This window comes from Phyllostomus hastatus, unplaced genomic scaffold (genome assembly GCF_019186645.2).
Source record: "Phyllostomus hastatus isolate PE091 unplaced genomic scaffold, TTU_PhHast_1.1 phas_scaffold_46, whole genome shotgun sequence".
In the NCBI taxonomy this organism is placed as follows: Eukaryota; Metazoa; Chordata; class Mammalia; order Chiroptera; family Phyllostomidae; genus Phyllostomus; species Phyllostomus hastatus.
Genome location: NW_025334032.1, coordinates 1,746,711 through 1,769,346, shown reverse-complemented (window position 1 = coordinate 1,769,346; position 22,636 = coordinate 1,746,711). Strand labels below are relative to the sequence as shown.

Genomic DNA, 22,636 nt, shown 5'->3' with positions numbered 1-22,636 from the left:
GTAGTCAGATGGATTAAAAAACCAGACCCAACTATGTGCTGCCTTCAAGAGACCCATCTCAGCTACAAGCAAAGACTCAAAGTGAAGGGGTAGAAAATGATATTCCAAGCAAATGGCATCCATAAATAAAGGACCTTTAAAAAACTTCTTATTAAAAATAACAAGACATTGTTGAAAGAAAGTGAAGAGAACACAAAGAAATGGAAAGACATTACTTGTTTATGGACTGGAAGAACCAATATAGTTAAAATGGCCCTATTACCTAATGCAATATACAAATTTAATGCAATCCCTATCAAAATTCCAATGGTATTTTTCAAAGAAGTAGAATAAAATATCATCAGGTTTGTATGGAATCACAAAGACCCCAAATAGCCAAAGAAATATGGATGGGGGGCGGGGAGAAGGAACAAAGCCGGAATTATTACACTCCCTGACTTCAAATTATACTACAAATATACAATAATAGAAACAGTATGGTATTGGCAGAAAAACAGACATACAAACCAATGGAACAGAATTGAAAGCCCAGAAATAAACCCACATGTAAATAGGCAAGTAGTTTTTTGACAAAGAAGCAAAAACATATAATAGAGAAAGGAAAGCCTCTTCAATAAATGTTGTTACAAAGGAATTAAAACTAGGCTGCTTTGCTGACACCATACACAAAAATTAACAATATGGATTAAATATAAGACCTGAAATAATAAAATATATAGAAGAAAACACAGGTACTAAACTTACAGATCTTGGTTTCAGAGGTTTTACGAACTTGATCCCAAAGGTTAGAGAAGTAAAATGAATGGGGCTATATCAAAATAAAAAGCTTCTGCACAGCAAAAGAAACCATCAACAAAACAAAAAGGTAATTAATATTTCCAAATGATACCTCCAATAAGGGCATAATGTCCAAAATATATTGGGTTGGCCAAAACATCTGTTCAAAATAAAAATAAAAAATGTTTTTCATTTTCACAAATAACTTTACTGAACAATGTATTCACCATTTTGTTTCACTACCTACTGACATCTTTCAGGCAATTTCATAATTCCATCTTCCCAAAACTTTTATTTTTTTGATCAAAGAATTATCCCAGGTGCTTTTAGCAGTCTTCCAGGGAATTGAAATTTCTTTCATTAAGAGAATTTTGTAAAGACCAAAATAAATGGAAATCCAAAGGCACAATGCCTAATGAATATGATGGATGAATCAAAACTTCCCAAACAAGTTGTAACAGCATTTCCCTGGTCATCAAAGAAGCATGAAGTCTTATCTAACCCTGAAGGAAGATTATGCGTTTTCTCTGGACTAATTCCAGACGTTTGTTGTCAAGTGCTGCTTTCACCTGGTCTAATTGGGAGCAATGCTTGTTGGATTTAATTCTTTGGTTTTCCAGAAGAGCTAAGAATAGAAAATTTACTTCCAATCCCCCACATATACATCACTTTCTTAGGATTAAGATTGGCCTTTGGTGCTGTTGGTGGTGGTTCATTTTGCTTGCCCCACAATGTCTTCCATTCCACATTATTATAAAGTATCCACTTGTCATCCCCCTCGCAATTTGTTTTAAAAATGAAAACATCTTTGTTATGTTTAAGTGGAGAATTGCATGTGGTATACAGTCAAGAAGGTTTTTTTCACTTACGTGGGACCCAAGCATCAAAATGATTGACATAACCAAAGTGGTGCAAATTATTTTCAACTCTTCATCTGGATATTTTGAGTATGTCACCTATCTCCTGCATGGTATAACATTGATTGTTCTCAATTAATGTCTTGGTTTGATCACTTATCAAGTTCAACTGGTTTGCCTGACTGTGGAGCATTGTCCAGTGCATCGTCCAGCAAGAAATCTCCAGCATGAAACTTTGCAAAGCACTTTTAACATATTCAAAGAGTCACAACAACTTCTCCATACACTGCACAAATCTTTTTTTGTGCTTCAGTTGTGTTTTTACCCTTCCTAAAATAATAAAGCAAAAATGCCAAAAATGTTGCTTATCTTCTTCCACCTTCAATATTAAAATGACTACACAAAAATAAACCAATTTTGATAAATGTTTTTAAAAATCACATGCTGATATGATAGCTATCACAATAAAATCTAACAAAATTGTTTCAAATGAAGTTAAAGACAACTAAACACTACTAGAGCCATTACAGAAAACTGAACAAACTATTTGGCCAACCCAATATAGAAAGTAGAGTACAGGAAACATAGGCAATAATACTGTAATGTTAATAAGTATGTATCATGCCACTAGGGCAGGGGGAACACTTTGTAAATTAAATGATTGTCTAACCAATATGTTATACACCTAAAAAATAATATTGAATGTAAACTGCAATTTAAAAAAATTTAACCCTGGCTGGTGTGGCTCAGTGGATTGTCAGCCTGCAAACCAAAGGGTCACCAGTTTGATTCCAGTTCAGGGCACACGCCTGGGTTGTGGGCCAGGTCCCCAGATGGGGGGGCGGTGGGCGGTGCACAAGAGGCAACTACACACTGATGTTTCTCTCCTTCTCATTTTCCCTCCTTTCCCTTCCCTCTAAAAGTAAATAAATATTTTATAAAAATTAAAAAATAAAAGAAATAGCTGTGATTGGTGTGGCTCAGTGGATTGAGTGTGGACCTGTGAACCAAAGGGTCTCCAGTTCGATTCTCAGTCAGGACACATACCTGGGTTGCAGGCCAGGTCCTCAGTAGGGGATACATGACAGAGGCAACCACACATTGATGTTTCTCTCCCTCTCTTTCTCTCTCCCTTCCCCTCTGTCTAAAAATAAATTTAAAAATATTTTTAAAAATAAAATAAAAATAAAAGAAATAAAAACAAAGTATATTTAAAAACTCATACAACTCAACAACAACAAAAAACAAACAATCCAATTTAAAATGGGCAGAGGACCTGAACACTTTTCCCCAAAAAGACATACACATGGCCAACAGATATATAAAAAGATGTTCAAAATGAGATACCACCTCATACTTGTTGGAATGGCTATTACCAATAAGACAAGAAATAACATGTATTAGAGAGAATGTGGAGAAAAACGAATCCTTGCTAAGTGGGAATGTAAACTGGTATAGCCACTATGGAAAACAGTATGGAGGTTCCTCAAAAAATTAAGAATAGAGGTACCTTACCACTCAGTAATCCCTCTTCTGGGTAATTACCCCCTAAATTTGAAAACATTTATTCATTAAGACATATGTACCCCGACATTCATTGCAGCATTATTTACAGTAGCCAAAACAGGGAAACAACTTAAGTGTCCTTCAGTGGCTGATTGGATAAAGAAGGCATGGTATATATATATACCATGCCTATATATATATATATATATATATATAATGAAATACTACTCAGCCATAAAAAGGATGAAATGTTGCCATTTGTGACAATATGGATGGATCTTACGAGTATCATGCCAAGCAAAATACCAGAAAAGGAAAAGAACTATATGATTTCACTTGTATGTGTAATATAAAACACAGTAAAACCAAGAAATGAAATAAACTCATAGACACAGACAACGGTATGGTGGTTACCATAGAGGAAAGGGGTTAGGATACAAGGAAGGTAAAGAGGATCAAGTATATGGTGACAGAAGAAGACTAGACTTTGTGTGCTAAACACACAAAGCAATATCCAAATGATGTATTGTAGAATTGTGTACACTTGGAACTTACATACAATGTTACGAACCAATGTTACCCCCCAAAAATGTAATTAAGAAACAAATTATTATAATGAAAGTGACAATAAAGAAGATAAGGAGAGATACAAGATAAAACATGAAATCACACTGGCCTGGTGGCTCAGTTCATTGGAGCATAGTCCTGTATAGCAAAAAGCTGCAGGTTTGATGCCTAGCCAAGGCACATACGTAGGTTTTGGGTTCACTCCCCAGTTGGGGTGTATACAGGAGGCAGCCAAATCGGTGTTTCTCTTTCTCTTCCTCCCTCAAAATCAATTTTTAAAACCATATTCTTGGGTGAGGATTAAAAAATCAACTGTATGTCCATATTCTAGGAATGGGCACTGAAATTAAAAATGCAGTATCATTTATAATTTGTCAAAAAAATAAATGCATATAAGCCTAAAAATACATGTATAGGATATATATGTTAAAAACAGGCTAATATCCAATGAGGACATTTCTTCATTGATAAAGAAACTCAAAGAAAAAAAAATGGACAGATATACTACTGTGTTCATGAATTGGTAGACTCAACGTGGAAGAGACTTAAATTCTCCCTATGATACACAAATTTAACCCAGTCCTTCTCAATATCCTAGCAATCTTTATAGACACAAAAAAGATCACTCCAAAATTTATGTAGAAATGTAATTAGAATAGCCAAAACCATTTTGAAGAAGAAAAGTAGGAAGAATTAGTCTATCCATCTTCAAGATTTATTATACAGCTATGGTAATAAACACTGTGTGATACTGGAGAAGGGATATATAATGGGACAGAGAGCCCAAAATAGACCTACACAAATATACTCAGTTGATTTTTGTCAAAGGTATGAAAGCAATTCAATGGAGGAAAGGTAACCTTTCCAACAAATGGTACTGGAACAGATAGATGTTGATATATTATGAACCTCAATTAAAGTTTCATACCTTACACAAAAATCAACATAAAATGAATCATGCATAAGTATAAAACACTAAAGCTTTTAGGAAAAAAAAAAGAAAATTATTTGGGATCTGAAGATAGGCAAAGAGTGCACTTAACCCTAAAAGCATGATCCATAAAAAGAATAACTGGTAAGTTGGACCTCAGTAAAATTAAAATTTTTTAGTTGAGAATTTTTTTTGTTACCCCCAGGTGAAGAGGATAAAAAGACAACCTATAGACAAAAAAAGTATGTGCAAACTACACACCCAATAAAGGACTACTATCTAGTATACATATACTATATATAAATAAAATATACACACACACATATATAAAACTTTCAAAGCTCAACAGTAGAATAGACAGTCAACTCAACTGGAAAATAGGCAAAAGAAAAGGAGACATTTCATTGAAGAGGATATACAGATGGAAAATGAGCACAATAAAAGGTGTTCAGTATTATTAGCCATTAAGAAAACTCAAATTAATAAAAACAGGCACAGGGACCAATGGAACAGAACAGAGAGCCCAGAAATAAGCCCGATTAATATTTGACAAAGGGGGCAGCAACATAAAATGAAGTAAAAACAGTCTCTTCAACAAATGGTGTTGGGACAGCTGGACAGCTACATGTAAAAAAATGAGACTCGACCACCAACTTATACCATACACAAAAATAAATTCAAGGTGGATAAAAGACTTAAATATAAGCCATGTCACCATTAAAGTCCTAGAAGAGAACATAGGTAGGAAAATCTCAGATATTTCACGCAACAACATCTTTACTGATATATCCCCCAGAGCAAGGGACATGAAGGAAAGAATAAACAAATGGGATCTCATCAAAATAAAAGCTTCTGCACAGCTAAAGAAAACAGTATCAAAATTAAAAGAGAACCAACTGTATGGAAAACATATTTACCAATGATACCTCAGACAAGGGTTTAATCTCCAAAATATATACAGAACTTACACGACTCCACTCTAAGACAAGCAACCCAATTAAAAAATGGGCAAAGGACTTGAACAGACATTTCTCCAAGGAGGACATACAGATGATCCAGAGACACATGAAAAGATGCCCAATATCGCTAGCTATCAGAGAGATGCAAATTAAAACCACAATGAGATACCACTTTACACCAGTCAGAATGGCCATCATAAAGCAACAAACAACAAGTGTTGGAGAGGTTGTGGAGAAAAGGGGACCCTAGTGCACTGTTGGTGGGATTGCAGACTGGTACAACCACTATGGAAAACAGTATGGAATTTTCTCAGAAAACTAAAAATGGATCTGACTTTTGACCCAGCAATTCCACTGCTAGGATTATATCCTAAGAACCCTGAAACACCAATCCAAAAGATCCTATGCACCTCAATGTTCATAGCAGCACAATTTACAATAGCCAAGTGTTGGAAGCAACCTAAGTGCCCATCAGTAAATGAATGGATCAAAAAACTATGGTACATTTACACAGTGGAATTCTATGAAGCAGAAAGAAGGAGCTCCTACCCTTTGCAACAGCATGGATGCAACTGGAAAGCATTAATGCTATGTGAAATAAACCAGGTGGTGAAAGACAAATACCATATGATCTCACCTTTAACAGGAACCTAAACAACAAAACAAACAAACAAGTAAAATATAACCAAAGATACTGAAATAGAGAACAGGCTGACAGTGTTCAGAGGGGAGAGAACAGGGAATTTCAGGGGAATTTCAGGGGAAAAGGGGAAGGGTTTACAGGAACAAGTATAAAGGACACATGGATAAAAACAAGGGGCAGGTGGACATGGGAGGGAGGAAAGGAGGGCTGGGTGGGTGGGTTGGGATGGGAGTAAAAGATAGAAAATTGTATTGCAACAACAATTAAAATTTTTTAAAAAGTTAAAAAAAAAGAAAACGCAAATTAAAACCAAATGAGATATTACTATACATCTACCAGAACAGGTAAAATAATTGTGACAAAACCAAATGCTAGTGAGGATGTGGAGAAATTTATGCATTGCTGGTAGGACTGTAAAATGGTATAGCCATTTGGAAAACAATTTCTTAAAAAAACTAAACATGAAATGCCATAGACCCCAGCAAATGAATTTCTGGACATCTATCCCTGAGAAACAAAAACTTATGTCCATAAGAAATATGTATACAAATGTTTACAGAAGTTTTATTTATAATAGCCCAAACCTGAAAACAACTCAGGTATTATTGCTCACAGCTTAAATGGTGGTACATACATACCATGGAATATTAACCAACAAAAAAATGAACTATTAATATAAGCAACAATTTGGATTAACCTCCATGAAATTATGAGAGGAAAAAAGCCAATCCCAAAAGATTACATACATACTATATGATTCCATTTATATAACTTTTTTGAAGTGACGAAATTATAGGAATAGAGATTAGTAGCTGCCAGAGGTTGAGGAGGGGAAGGAGTGGGAGAAAGTGAGCATGGCTACAAAATGGCAACATGAGAGATCCGTGTGGTGACAGAAATGTTTTATATCTTGACTATATAAATATCAGTATTTTATGTTAGCAGTTCTCAATGTTACTACTGGGAGACACTGGGTAAAGGGTACATAGCGTCTCTCTTTATTATGTTTTACAATTGCATGTGAATCTACAATTCTCTCAAAATAAAAGCCAACTTTTAAAAACTCTGGAAAAAGGACATACTTAAAATTACATGTTGAGGAAGAGGGGAAGACAAGGTCACAATCCATTTCAGTAAAGCACATTATAGGGAATTAATAGATAATAACTAAAAGAGAGAATATTAAATAAAGTTAACCACTGTAACAAAAATTAAAAAATTCCAAAATACCAAACTAAAAAAAAAATTACATAGAACTATTTTACACATATATATACAAGAATAGGGAAGAAATAGGGTAAAGAGCTCAAGGCAACTGTAACTGACTTTAGAACCATATGAAAAAGAATAATATATGTATACAACAATATTAAACTTTAAAAGAAAAACAATCTCTAAGAATAAAAAAAATTATGAACCTAAATTTACATCTATACAATTGGTGGCAGACTAACATTATCCCATGTAACTTTTCAACATAGTAATTAACTATATATCCCATTCAACCCTAAAAACAAGAAGAGTACAAAGAAATTCTAAATTGTTGTCAGCAATCCTATTACTGATTGCAGTATCAATATTGTTATTCTGAGACACTGTTGTTTGTGTATCTGAAATAAAGGAAATGAGTAATAACATGATATTCTAATTCTATCATTCCTGGTTTCAGAGAGAAACCAAGAATTTCAGCTTGGGACAAAAACACATACATGATAGAAGAAGTATGATAGAAGAAGTTTAATAAAACCTTGTAGCCTTGAATTTGACTTAGAACACATCAATTGTAAATATAATACATCTTAAAAAAAAAACAACCCTAGATCTATCAAAAATATTCAGGAGCCAGCTTGAAGGGGCTGCAATTGGTTAAAGATAGTGCAAGTAGAGTATCAGTAAGAATAACCACAATGAACTGAAACATATGTGTGATTCAATCAATGAATTCAGAATATAAAGGAAACTAATTGGTCACCACTGGAAGGTGATAATAAACCACCTCATTGTTCTGAAAACTGATAAATGGAGAGAATGAAGCCCTCATTATGCCTTAAACAAATTTTATCACAGGGGTAGCCTAATTAATTAATAAGGGAAACTTTCTCTTCCTCAGTTAATAAAAAATGAATGATAGAGTTAGAATATCACCATTTTACAAGTCCTAGTAAATGACAGATTTAGGCAATGTTCCTCAATGTTTATCAGCATTTCAGAAAGAGACAGATGCTATGTGCTTCTTGATGGAAGAGAAAACCATCACATATGATGAGATGCACTCTTATCTCCTCTGTCCTAAAATCTAAATCTGATACAAACTCCAGAATCAACTATGAATTTACAGGAAATACAGGACAGATAAACACTGTTTATATCATAAGAGACAGGCTACACATCTAGTATTTTTTTACATTTAATTTAATGGGGTGACAGTGGTTAACAAAATTATATAAGTTTTGGGTATACAATTCAATAACACATGATCTGTACACTGTACTGTGTGTCTTTACTTAGTATCTTTAATAAAATGAATAAAAAGAAATGGTAAGAGTAAAAAATTATAGATTAAAAAAGACTTTAAATTCCTATCAGTCAATCACAATAAGGATATAGATAGGCATTTATTTGGATACTTATCCAAAAAAAACTGCTAAAACTATACAACATTTGAGCCCTGGCTTGTGTGGTTCAGTTGGTTGGGCATTACCCTGCAAAGCAAAAGATTCAATTCCTGGTTGGGGCACTTACAAAAGGCAACCAATGTTTGTCTCTCACACTGATGTTTCTCTCCCCCTCCTTCTCCTTCCCTCCCCTTCTCTCTAAACTCTCTCCTTTCTGCTCTCTAAAATCAATAAAAAAATGTACCCAGATGAGGATAACATACACACACACATACACACACACACACACGTAGCACTTGAAATAACTGGACATTTGAATGACTGTATACTTTTCCTCACTTTACAGGAGTTATTGCTAAGAGTTGGGTTTGTGTGTGGTGGGAAGAGAAATGTAATAATGACATTGTGCTGATTTTTTTGAGTCCTCATATTTCAAACATTATTCTTAACAAAAATGTGTATGTCACTTCTGGAAGACCCCATACTTTGATAGGTCATCTGTTCCATTTAAACCAGATCCAACTATAACAGAAAAAATACTTTTTAATGAACTGCACTTAATTAATAAGGGGTGGGTGGTTAGGTGGGTGGCTAGATGAGCCAGGCAAGTTAAACTAAGGGGGAAGTCGTAAAAGGTAAATATAAAAACAAAAAAAGATGAGGGTAATAATCTATTTCACACTGGAAACTGAAATTAAGTCCTGGACCTTGGTGCAGAATTGGAAAGCTAAGACTCCTTATTTTAGTAAGAATATTTAAGATGGCCAAAATGGACTCTCTCAAGAGATGAAATCCTACTCTGCAGAAAAGCCAACACAAATGCTGGTAGACACCAGTGACCTTTTGCTGGGCCCTTCCCCCACAGAGCTGGCATGCTTGCGCCATATCTTAGTTTCCATCAATCTGGCTAATACTTTGCCCCACCTTGGTGATTCCCTGAGATCCCAACCAACTGGTGGAGCCACAGGCCTTTTCCAGTGGCTTTTCCATACAATCTGTCTTGGCTGGTACTGTGGAATTTCCTAAATTCTCTCAAAGGTTTGCAAACCACACAAACAGCATTTGGCATCACTGTGCCACAACCTCTTTCTAAGGGGCACCACCTGGCACTAGTAACATCCAGCCTCCACTTGCAGCTTGGCCTCTCCGGGGCATCCTCCAAACCCAGTACAAGTAGCAGCCTCCTGAAGATTACTTTGTAGCTCAGGCTGGGTGGCCCTAGGCAGTGCACAGGTAGCAGCTGACCTTGAACTGTACCACCCAAGAGGCCCTAGAGCCAGTGCACATGGCCATGAGCTTCAGACTACACTGGAGTGCCACCCAATCACCTCCACAAGCAACACACTCAAGGGGTGGACTTGTTAGGCATCAGAGCCACAATGAAGTTAAGTCCTGGGGGTGGAGCATAGGCCCCTGCACAGCAGCTCCTCTACTGCAACCTCTATGGGTTCTTGTAGTTGACTGGTCTAGGGATCAATACCTCCCACTGACATGCCAAGCTATGAAGGTGCAACTACAACATGAGGGTAAATGCACAGAGTCCACATAGGGAGCACACCTGTAGCGCCTGGATCAGGTGAGCAGGAAGGTTGTGTCACTGGGCCTTACAGGACACCCATTACATAAGGCTACCCAACAAAGAATGGGAGACATAGCAGATCTACCTAATATACAGACACAAATATAGAGGTGCAGCTGAAATGGGGAGACAAAGAAACACGTCCCAAATGAAAGAACAGGAGAAATCTCCCCAGAAGAACTAAATAAAATGGAGGCAAACTACTAGATACAAAGTTCAAAACAATGGTTAAACAGATGCTCAAAAAAGTTAATGAGAACTTCAACAGCATAAAAAAGGACATGGAAACCATAAAAAAAGAGTCAGAAATGAGGAATACAGTAACTGCAATAAAGAATACAGTGAAAGGAATCAACAGCAGATCAGATAAAGCAGAGGAATGAACTAAAGATTTGGAAGATAGCAGAAAACACGAGAGAAGTAAAAACAAAACAAAACAAAAAAAGAATTTTAAAAAATGAGGATAATTTAAGAAACCTCTGGAACAACATCAAAGGTAACAATATCTGGGTATCATAGGGGTCCAGATGAAAATGAGAGAGAGCAAGGGATTAAAAACCTATTTGTTGCAACAATATGGATGGACCTGGAGAACATTATGCTAAGTGTAATCATTTAGTAATCAAGCCAGCAACCCTTTGTTTTGAAGCCCATGCTCCACCAGCCAGGGCCCATCAATGATTATTTTAAATGTAAATGTATTAAGTACTCCAATCAAAAGACACAGGGAGGCTGAGTGGATAAGAAAACAAGACCGTAACATATGCTGTCTATTAAAGACCCACTTCAGATAAAAAAGACACACACAGACTAAAAGTAAATACATGAAAAAAGATAATTTGTAAAAATGGAAAAAAAAAGCTGGGGTAGCAATACCACATTAGGCAAAATAGATTTTTAAAACAAAGGCCATAACAAGAGACAAAGAAGGACCCAGCAATTCCCCTTCTGGGTTTTTATCCAAAGAAACCCAAAACACTAAATTGGAAAGACATATGGACCCATATGTTCATTACAGCATTATTTATGATAGCCAAGATATGAAAGCAATCTAAGTGTCCATCAACAGATAAAAAACTGGTGTGTGTGTGTGTGTATGTGCATGTCTGGAAGGTATCCAGACATGTAATATGAAAAATAGAGACATTTATTGAAGAAGACACAAAATTCAAGAAACACTGTACATTTGTCTCGTCCCTTTCAAAGTAGGCACATTGGGACCTCACACAGTTCTCCCAGTCACCATCATCTGTTCCTTCATATTTTCCTGAATCTCATCAATGGTCTGAAATCTCTTCCAAAGTGATTTTAGTTTTGGGAAAAGCCAGAGGTTGCAGGGCACCAAATCTGGGCTGTAGGAGGGCTGAGTCACATGGGTGATTTGATGCTTCACCAAAAAACTCTGCTGGAGACATAATGCAGAGCAGGTGCACTGTTGTGATGAAGCTGCCAATCACCAGATGCCCACAGCTGTGGCCTTCCGAATCATCTGAATAGTTTCTGAGGAGGAGTGTTCAAGCTTAATGCAACATTTGATGCAGGTGTATTGCTGTACTGGCTCAGTCATTTTGAATGCCATGACCACACAGTACCTACTCTTACTCAATGGTATCTACCACCCTTACTGTCTAGTAAAGTCATCATTGTTCACACATACACAGTCCAGTCCTGTCTCCTTGGCTGTCAGGTCACATCAATGTCAGGTAAACCATTTTCGATATATTAACAATGGCTAGACTTTCCCAGACAGACCTCATTCAGTGTTTTCTAATTTGAGGAATCTCTGACCCTAGCACCAAAACTTCCCCTAGATCAATTAAGGCATTAAACAACTTCCCATTAATTAGCCATTTGACAGATTGACATAGACCCACACAGATTACTTTAATCCCTTAACTCCTTGATATTCTCCCAATTTATCAACCCTTTCCTGTTCTTGATTCCTTCTTATATAGTCTTCATACTTCAAAACTTCTGTACCCTGTGCTTCTATTTTATTGCCCTAACAAAAGTTAACCTTAGATTACTTTAATTCTCACTCCAAAAGCTGGGGAGCTAAATGTAAGAGAGAAAAAAAAATGACTCAACCTCTACTATGAGTATTAATCAATTCTAGGTCTCTAATCTCAATTAAGCTCTCAATGCTTGCTGCTTGGAAATCTTTCCAGGATTCCCCAGGCAGATTTTGTACAAAAGGCTACTGCTCTCAACATAGCTATTTATTAAGGAAACAGAAAGCATCAGATAGTAACAAATCCCTCAATTTCCTATCATGTATCCAAATCTCCCCAATCTTATCCCCAATAACATGCATCCTCAAACATCCCTGTATCACAAAGGCAGTGCAAGAGATAGCTGTCTTTGCTCTCATTTCCTCTGGGGTCTTGCTTCATTAGAATTCCCTCTTCTATTTTCAACATCTATTTCTAATCATCATAAGTAACGTTAATTCCCTTTTACCTTACTTTTTTAAGGCTTTCCTTACCCTACATTTTCTCCTGACTACTGCCCTCCTTAGCTAAGTTCTTTTTTTAGTGAGTTTTTATTAAATATTTAAAAAACACAGATTTTTCTGGCAATATTGAAATAAACTGATACTTTGAACCTAAAAAACAGTAAAGCCAAAATTGATTTCCAAATGCAAAACAATTACACTTTGTGTATGTGTGGTTCAGATGAATGCATAATTTTGTTTTTAAGAAAAAGAGGATTGTACATCCAGTCAAGATTGAGGCATAGGTAGATACACTTTGCCTCCTCCCACAACCAAAAGGACAACAACAAATTTAAAAACAAAAAATAACCACAACTGCCCGAGATCAAATTGTATGGAAGTCCTACAACCAAGGAATTAAAAAAGAAATGTTCATTCAACTGGTAGAAGGAGTGGAGACGGGCAGCCGGGGGCAGATGGGACTGTGGCAAGGCAGCAGCTGGTGGAGTGGGCAGTCACACATTTGCATGCAGATAAACTGGAAGGAACAACTGGGAAGCCAGACAGACCACACAACCCAGGGGTTCCAGCGCAGGGAAATAAAGCCTCAAAACCTCTGACTGTAAAAACCTGTGTGGGTTGCGAAGGTAGCAGAAACTCCCAGTCTCACAAGAGAGTTCATTGGAGAGACCCACAGGGTCCTAGAGCATGCACAGGCCCACCCACCCAGGAATCAGCAACAGAAGGGCCTGATTTGCTTGTGGATAGTGGGAAAGGTGACTGAGAGCTTAAAAGCAGTAAGAGAGAAGGAGAGCTGACCAAGAGCTGAGAAAGCAGACCATTCCCTCTTGGACCCCTCCTCCCCATACAGCACCATAACGCAGCAACAGTAGGTTGGTCCACCCTGGTAAATATGTAAGGCTCTGTCCCTTGCATCATAACAGGTCAAGACAAATATGGCCCAAATTAAAGAACATATTAAAACTACAGAAAAAGCACTAAGCAACAAGCTAACCAATCTATCAGATGCAGAGTTCAAAACACTGGTAACCAGGATGCTCACAGAAATGGTTGAGTATGGATGCAAAATAGAGGAAAAACTGAAGACGATCAAAGTGAAACAAAGAAAAACAGACAGGGAACCAAAAGAGAAAAAAAGGAAACTGGGACTCAAATCAACTGATTCAACCAGAAGGAAGAAATAAACCTTAAACGCAGAACAGAATGAAGAAACAAGAAATCAAAAAAATAAGGAAAGGCTTAGGAAACTCTGGGACAACTTTAAATGTTCCAGCATCCGTATCATAGGGGTGTCAGAAAGAGAAGAGGAAGAGCAAGAAGTTGAAAACTTATTTGAAAAATAATGGAGAACTTCTCCAATATGGCAAAGGAAATAGACTTCCAGGAAGTCCAAGAAGCTCAGAGAGTCCCAAGAAAGTTGAACCCAAGAAAGCACACACCAAGGCATGTGACAATTACATTCCCCAAGATTAGAGATAAGGAGAGACTCTTAAAAGCAGCAAGAGAGAAGGGGACAATTACCTACAAAGGAGTTCCCATAAGACTATCAGCTGATTTCTCAAAAGAAACCTTCCAGGCAAGAAGGGGCTGGAAAGAAGTATTCAAAGACATGAAAGGCAAGACCTACAACCTAGATTACTCTTTCCAGCAAAGCTATCACTGAGAATGGAAGGGCAGATAAAGTGCTTCCCAAATAAAGTCAAGTTAAAAGAATTCATCATTTCCAAGCCCTTATTATATGAAATATTGAAGGGACTTAAATATTTAGGGGTCTAAGAAAAAGATGATGACCAAAAAGTATGAACAGTAAAATGATAAACAACCATCAATAACTAAATCTAAAAAACAAAACAAGACACACCCAGTGAACAACTAGAGCAGGAACAGAATCACAGAAATAGAGATCACTTGGAGGGTTATCAGCAGGGAAGGAGAGAGAGAGAAGGGGTAAAAGGTACAGGGAATAAGTAGCATAAATGTAGGGTAGAAAATAGACAGGGGGAGGTTAAGAATAGTACAGGAAATAAAGAAGCCAAAGAACTTACATGTAGGACCTATGGACATGAACTAATGCTGGTAGGGAGACAGTGCAGGACACAGGGGAATAAAGGGTGAAAAAATGGGACAACTGTAATAGCATAATCAATAAAATACATTTTTTAAAAAGAAAAAGATGACTGTTATGATTAGGTAAATAACCACTTACACCTAAGTTCTGTTTAAAAAGTTCTTTTAAAGAATCCAATTCAAACATCTTATACTTTAGTGATTTTTTTCCACACAGAAGTACTCTTTGATGGACAGAACTCAGGAAACTATTGTATTTGACCACACCCAGATCATGCTGATGTATACAACACAGGCCTCTCCAACAGAGCCCAGATCAGAATGTAACAACAAAGTAGTAACTGATAACAGTACTAATCTTTATCAAAAATTAACAACAGTAGGTATCTTTGTTTTGGGTTTCTGTGGCTTAGGCACATCCAAAATTTCTTCATAGTCCACACTCATTCACACAGAGCAACTCTAACCATTTAATGTAAATTATGACTTTGAGAGCAATCTTTCTTAAAATGTTCCACAGAGCCACAAAGTCTGCTGCAACCATCATCAAGATAGACTCTTTTGGGATTATCAGGGCAAGATCTGGACAGGTGTCCCATTTCCCCACAAACAAAACATTTTGCAAAAGAAAATTCACCAAGAGCTGGGTCTACTTTAGCCTTGCGCTTGTTTATTTTGTGCTCTGTAGATCCACATCAATAACATATTTCAGTGTCCATATCTTGATTCTCAAGGATGGATGGGCAATCTGCAATCCCATGGCCAGGTTTTCCACAATGAAAATACATTGCTGTATTTTTCTTTGCTGCTGGTCTTTTTTATTGTCTCCCTTCCCTGTGATTATTTTTCTTTAATTTCTTCCCTTATTTCCTGACTGTCTGTTGCTATTATCTCCCCATTGTGAACCTTCTGTGAGTCCTGTCTTAGGTGTGCCATGAATCCATTCATAACTTCATTTAAGCACTCCTTTTTCTTTTTGTTTTGCTTGGGGTGCATCATTTTTAAGGGACAATCTATTGGCTTCAAGTTGTTTTGGCTTCAAGAAGCTCAAAAGACCCCTTCTTCATATACTCCCAAGATATCATAGGCAAGGGTCTTTTGTTATGTGTGGTAGTAACTCATGCCCATCTGGTCATGGTTTCATTAGAGGTACTATCTCAAGTGCACCCTGGGCAGTCCTGGGGCACCTTCTCATTCCACTGCACATCATCTTCTTACCCTTAGCCAAAATCCTTGAAAGAATAGTCTACACTGTCTTCATTTCCATTCATTTGGCCCACTCCAACCCAAAATTCCATTGACACTGCTCTTGCCAAGATCACCTGAACCTTCTATTCATGGAACACAGTCCTTATGTGGCGTCCGTACAGGAGAGCAGTTAACCATTCATTCTCACCTACTTGACTTCCATAATACCATCCTCCTTGGCCTTCTCCCTTCATCCATCCATGTTGTTCTTCCATATGTTCTGTCTACAGCCCTACAGGCCTATTCATTTCTCACTCTACAACACTTTCTAGGATATTACATATATTTCCATGGCTTCAATTACAAACTACATATTAGAAACTGGATCATTTGATTTGTTTCTGATGAATTCTGAAATATTCAGATGATGTGTAACTTTTCAATAAAGTTGCAAACAATACATTTATATTAACATCTAGTTAATCTTTAAATATAGGGAAATATTGGTACCTGGCATTTAAAATAGTATAGTACATTGTTTTGCCTACCTGTACATAAATTTGGCTGCAATAAGTCAATACATCCCAGTGGAATGATTACTCTTTTAATTTTTTCAGTATTATAACAGCTTTGAGGCATGATTCACATGCCACTCACAGCTCATCCATTCAATAGTTTTTAGTATATTCAGAGATATGCAATCATCAAAATCAATTTCAGAATATTTTCATCACTACAAAAAGGAAGCTTGAATTCTTTAGTAATTACCTCTCCCCCACTCTAGCCATGATCTCACCTCAGCCTATGAAACCTCTCATCTACTTTTTGTCTCCCTAGATTTGCCTCTTCTGAAGTCATATAAATGGGATCACACAGTATGTGTTTTTTTGTGACTGTATAGCCTTAGCACAATGTTTTCAAGGTTCAGCCATGTTATCTTTTATCATATGTCATTCATTTTTATTGAATAATACTCCATTGTAAAGATATTCCACATTTTGCTTATCCATTCATCAGATGACTAATATCTGGATTGTTTCTACTTTTTGACTATTATAAATAATATTACTATGAATAAGTTTTTGTGGGTATAATCTTTTATTTCTTTTCAGTATATAACTAGGATTGGAAATATTGAGTTATTTGATAACTCAATGTTTAACCTTTTGAGGCTGCCAAACTGTTTTCCCAAGTGGCTATACTATTTTACAATTCCACCAACAATGATGGGTGTTTTAATTTTGCCACATACATCCTCACTAACACTTGTTATTCTCTTTTATTTTAGCCATCCTAGTGGGTTTCCTGAAGGGGTGTCTCACTGAAGGTTTTTTAATTATGATTTATTGATTATGCTGTAACAGTTGTCCCATTTTTTACTACCCTTTATTGCCCTCCAACCTGTATGCCCCTGCCCACCAGCATCCCTCCACCTCAGTTCATATCCATGGTTCATAACATGTAAGTTCTTTCGCTTCTCCATTTCCTATACTATTCTTAACCTCCCCCTGTCTATTTTGTACCTACCATTTGTGCTTCTTATCCCCTGTACCTTTTCACCCATTCCCCCCCACCCCTCCCTGCTGATAACCCTCTGTGTGATCTCCGTTTCTGTGACTCTGCTCCTGTTCTAGTTGCTGAGTGCATTTTTGTTTTTGTTTTAGGTTCGGTATTGATAGCTGTAAGTTTGTTGCCATTTAACTGTTCATGCTTTTGATCATCTTCTTTTTCATAGATAAGTCCCTTTAACATTTCATATAATAAGGGCTTGGAAATGATGAACTCCTTTAACTTGACCTTATCTGGGAAGCACTTTATCTGCCCTTTCATTCTCAAAGATACCTTTGCTGGATAGAATAATCTTGGATGTAGGCCCTTCCCTTTAATGGCTTTGAATACCTCTTTCCAGCCCCTTCTTGGCCTGCAAAGTTTCTTTTGAGAAATCAGCTGATAGTCTTATGGGAACTTCTTTGTTCATAACTGCCCTCTTCTCTTTTGCTGCTTTTAAAATTCCTTATCTTTAATCTTGGGTAATGTAGTTATCATGTGCCTTAGTGTGTACTTCCTTGGATGTAACTTCTTTGGGACTCGAGCTTCCTGGACTTCCTGGAAGTCTATTTTCTTTGCCATATTGGAGAAGTTCTCCTTCATTGTTTTTCAAATAAGTTCTCAACTTCTTGCTCTTCCTCTTCTCTCTCTGACACCCCTACGATTAGGATGTTGGAACATTTAAAGTTGTCCCAGAGTTTCCTAAGCCTCTCCTCATTTTTTTGATTTCTTGTTTCTTCATTCTGTTCTGCATTTAAGGTTTATTTCTTCCTTCTGCTCCAAATTGCTGATTTGAGTTCCCATTTCCTTCCCTTCACTGTTGGTTCCCTATACATTTTCCTTTATTTCACTTTGTATAGCCTTCACTTTTTCCTCTATTTTGCATCCATACTCAACTATTTCTGTGAGCATCCTGGTTACTAGTGTTTTGAACTCTGCATCTGATAGGTTGGCTATCTCTTCAATGCTTAGTTCTATTTTGGGGGCTTTGATTTGTTCTTTCACTTGGGCCATATTTCTTTGTCTCGGCAGGCCTGTTATGATGCAAGGTGCAGAGCCTCATGTATTCACCAGGGCGGGACAACCCACTGTTGCTGCATTCTGGCTCTGTATGCTCTGTATGTAGGGGAGGGGTCAGTGGGGAACAATGCCTCTTGCTTAGCTCTTGGCTGTCTTTCAGTCACTTACCCCGCCCACAAGTAAATTGCAGCCTTCTGGTGCTGATTCCTGGGTGGGTGGGTTTGTATATGTTCTAGGACCCTGTGGATCTCTCCAATGAAGTCTCCTGTGAGGCTGGGAGTTTCTCTCACTGCCGCAACACCCCAGTTTTTACAGTCAGAGGTTTTGAGGCTATATTTCCCTGAGCAGGAACCCTGGGTTGCATGGTCTGTCTTGTTTCCCAGTTGTTCCTTCCAGTTTATCTGCATGCAAATGTGTGACTGCCCACTCCACCAGATGCCGCCTTGCCCAGTCTGCCAGCCACTGCCTCAGTTGCCTCAGTCCTCTACCTGCCACCTTGTCCCAAGTCCTCTGCACCCTAGCTGCCCATCTTCAGCCCTCCTACTGGTCTGGATGAATGTTTCTCCTTTAACTCGTTGGTTGTCGACTTAATACAGTTCAATATTTTGGCAGGTCTGGTTATTTTTTGTTTTTAAATTTGTCACTGTCCTTTTGGTTGCATGAGGACACAAAGTGTATAATACTTATGCCTCCACCTTGGCTGGAAGTCTCATTGTAGTTTGATTTGCATTTCGATAATGACCAATGATGTTTAGCATCTTTCCATGTGCTTATACTAGCTGCTTATTTTCTTTCCTTGAAAAGAAATGTCTTTCAAATCCATTGCCCATTTTTCAATTGAGTTGTCTTTTTATTATTGAGTTTTAAGAGTTCTTTATATATTCTCAATACAAGTCCCTTATCAGATATGATTTGGAAATACGGTACTTCCTTTCATTCTGTGAGTTTCTTTTCACTTTCTTGATGATGTCCTTTGAAGCACATTTTCATTTTGAATGATATCCCATTTATCTATTTTCATGTGTATGCTTGTGCTTTTGCCATTTTTGCCAAGAACTATTTCTTACTCCAAGGTCACAAAGATTTACACCTGTTTTTTTCTCCTAGAGTTTTCAATATGTTAGCTCTTACATTTAGTTTTTTGATGCATTTGAGTTAATTTTATGTAGTGTATGGTACAGGCCCAACTTCATTCCTTTGCATGAAAATATCCAGTTCAGTTGTCCCAACACCATTTATTAAGAAGACCATTTTTTTTCCCCTGAATTGTTTTGGCACCCTTGTCATAAATCAATTTACTATAAATGTAAAAATTTATTTCTGGACTCTCAATTCTATTCCATTGTTGTATATGCCTTATGCCAGCATCATAGTCTTATTAATGAACTATTCCTTTTTATGATACACTATTACTTACAAGAGTACAACTAACCATATGTGAAGACTTCAATCAAAGATAAACTTTCAAAAAAAATGTCAAATTAGTTAAAAATGGAGTTAAAGGATTATCCACACCAGCTGATTATAGTCTATGAGCACAACTAAAAAAAATTTTAAGCTGCTACACATAAAAATGAGTAAGATGTGTGATGTGGGAAGGAAAGACATTTGTAAGGAAGCTTAGTTTCTGAGAAGAAAAGGCAGCCAATGTGGACAGTAACTTTCAAATGTCAGACTGAATCATCTCTTCAACTATAGCTCCCTTCAGCCAGCATCCTTTAAATAAACTCCTATATTTGTAAATAAACACATTTTGGTATCTTCTGCAAGTCTAACAACCCTGGTAATTTCAGCCTGGATCTCTCTCCTGAGCTGAAGAGTCTTCTGGATTGCTTCCCAGAAAATGCCCCAAGTTTCTAACATATTCAAAACTGAGCTCATCATTTTCCTCATTGATCTTGCTTCACCTATTGTTTTTACCCTATCTGTAGGGATATTAAACTACCTCAAAAAGTGGTTCTGAGAATTAAATGAGACAAACAGTAACAGCAGCACCTAGCACAATTTGTATCACAAAGCAGGTAGTCATTCAATGTTCATACTCCTTTTCTACAAATTGTAATCTGCATTTCCAATTTTAAATTCTATTACTTCTCCTGTCCACTGAGTTTAATAATGGAAGGCCATTAATAGCCTCTTCCTTGTATAGTAGGATGAGAACAACTTCCAGGTGGAATGCAGACCAAAAAGAGCTCTCTAGCTACATGGGAACCATGAATTCTACATTTTATCCAACCATTAAAAAACATATTCCAATTTAGGCCAGTGTTGTTTACAGTATGTTCTTAATCTTTTCTAACCTTTAAATATGTGTTAAATTGGGTGTAATCACTGGAAGCACCAACTAGTTCTCTGCCTGAGAGTGTTAGAGGAATTTCCAAAAAGAGATGACATTTCTTAAGTCACTTTTTTTTTCCACAAAGACCCACAGCTTATGAGTTTGAAATTTACCCATAATGCTCTTTCAAAAGACAAACAACTTAGAATGTCAATATCAGAACATTAATTATATTAAATTTGCTATTTGAATGGATTCACCTCTGGGACACAAGCAATATTTTTATTTAAAAGGTATTGTCTAGTATGGGAAATTAAGAATGAATAGAAAACTTTGCCATGGCTGGTGTGGCTCAGTTGCCTGGGTGCTGTCCCACAAGCTGAGAGGTCACAGGTTTGATTCCTGGTCAGGGCACATGCCTCGGTTGCTGTTTGTTCCTGGCTAGGGCATGTACGAAAGGCAACTGACTGATGTTACTCTCCTGTTTTGATGTTTCTCTACCTCTCTTTCTTCCTCCCTTCCCCTCTCTAAAATCAATAAGCGTTTAAAAATAATAAATAAATTTTAAAATTAATTTTTTAAGCAGTTTATCTGGTTACAGTTTTTTTTAAGATTTTATTTATTTATTTTTTAGAGAGGGAAGGGAGGGAGAAAGAGAGAGAGAGAGAGAAACATCAGTGTACCCCCATGCTGGGGGTCATGGCCTGCAACCCAGGCATGTACCCTGACTGGGAAATGAACCTGCGACACATTGGTTCACAGCCCGAGCTCAATCCACTGAGCTACGCCAGCCAGGGTAAAATTAATTTTTTTAAAAGAATGAATAAGAAACTTTAAAGCTCCTTCTCTAAAAGTCCCACTGGTCTGCTAGCTACAGTTTAAAAAATATAACAGTGGTAGGAAAGTTTAACAGTAAACCTAATATCAAAAAATTAAAACCTGTTTTACCTCTTTAAAAAAATATAGATTCCAATTCCACTGCAGACAGAAAATTTCATTGCATCCATAGTTGTAGATAGCAACTAGAATTTTTAAAAAGTGAGGAGAGATGTGAGATTTTTCACTTCATAAATAACTTCACAATGAGATTCCCTTTAAAAATTTAAAGGAATTTTAAACACACACACATACCACCACCACCACCACGACCAGTTCATGCATATGATAGCAGACTGCCAAACATTTGGGTAGAGTTTATTGCAAATTTTAAGACTCACTCTCTACTCCTAATCTTCCCAGGATTTCTCCCCTAAATTTCTGGCTACTCTGTCAGTCTGGAACTCTGTACTCTGATAAGCAAGCCAATAAGGCTATAGTATTCTGTACCCAGAAGTGGGAGAATTGCAAATACACTCAGACAAAACTTGTAAATTGTATCAGACAGTAATTAGAATAGGCCCCACTCCAGTTTCTGTTTTTTTTTTATCATTCTCCAGTGCCTTTAAATGAAAAATTTAGTATACTTTGTCCAGATATTACACTTCTTATGTAATTCTGTCTAAAGTACTGCATTATGACTAGAAGCCAGAACTCCATGCTACTCTTATTACATAGTTTTCCATTCTGAAAATACTTTCGTTATGTAATTTGTGCTAGTATTAGGTGCAATTTATTTTGTCTTTTAATAACAGTATTACTCATATATA

The 22,636-nt window shown here is 36.9% G+C and overlaps 1 protein-coding gene and 1 pseudogene across 2 annotated transcripts in view; both read right to left on the bottom strand.

The window, feature by feature from the left end:
• Positions 1-22,636, bottom strand: part of KPNA3 (karyopherin subunit alpha 3) — a 119,345-nt gene that overhangs the window by 80,484 nt on the left and 16,225 nt on the right. The gene's annotated exons all lie outside the window — the stretch shown is intronic.
• On the bottom strand, positions 15,320-16,092 carry LOC123807579 (annotated as a pseudogene).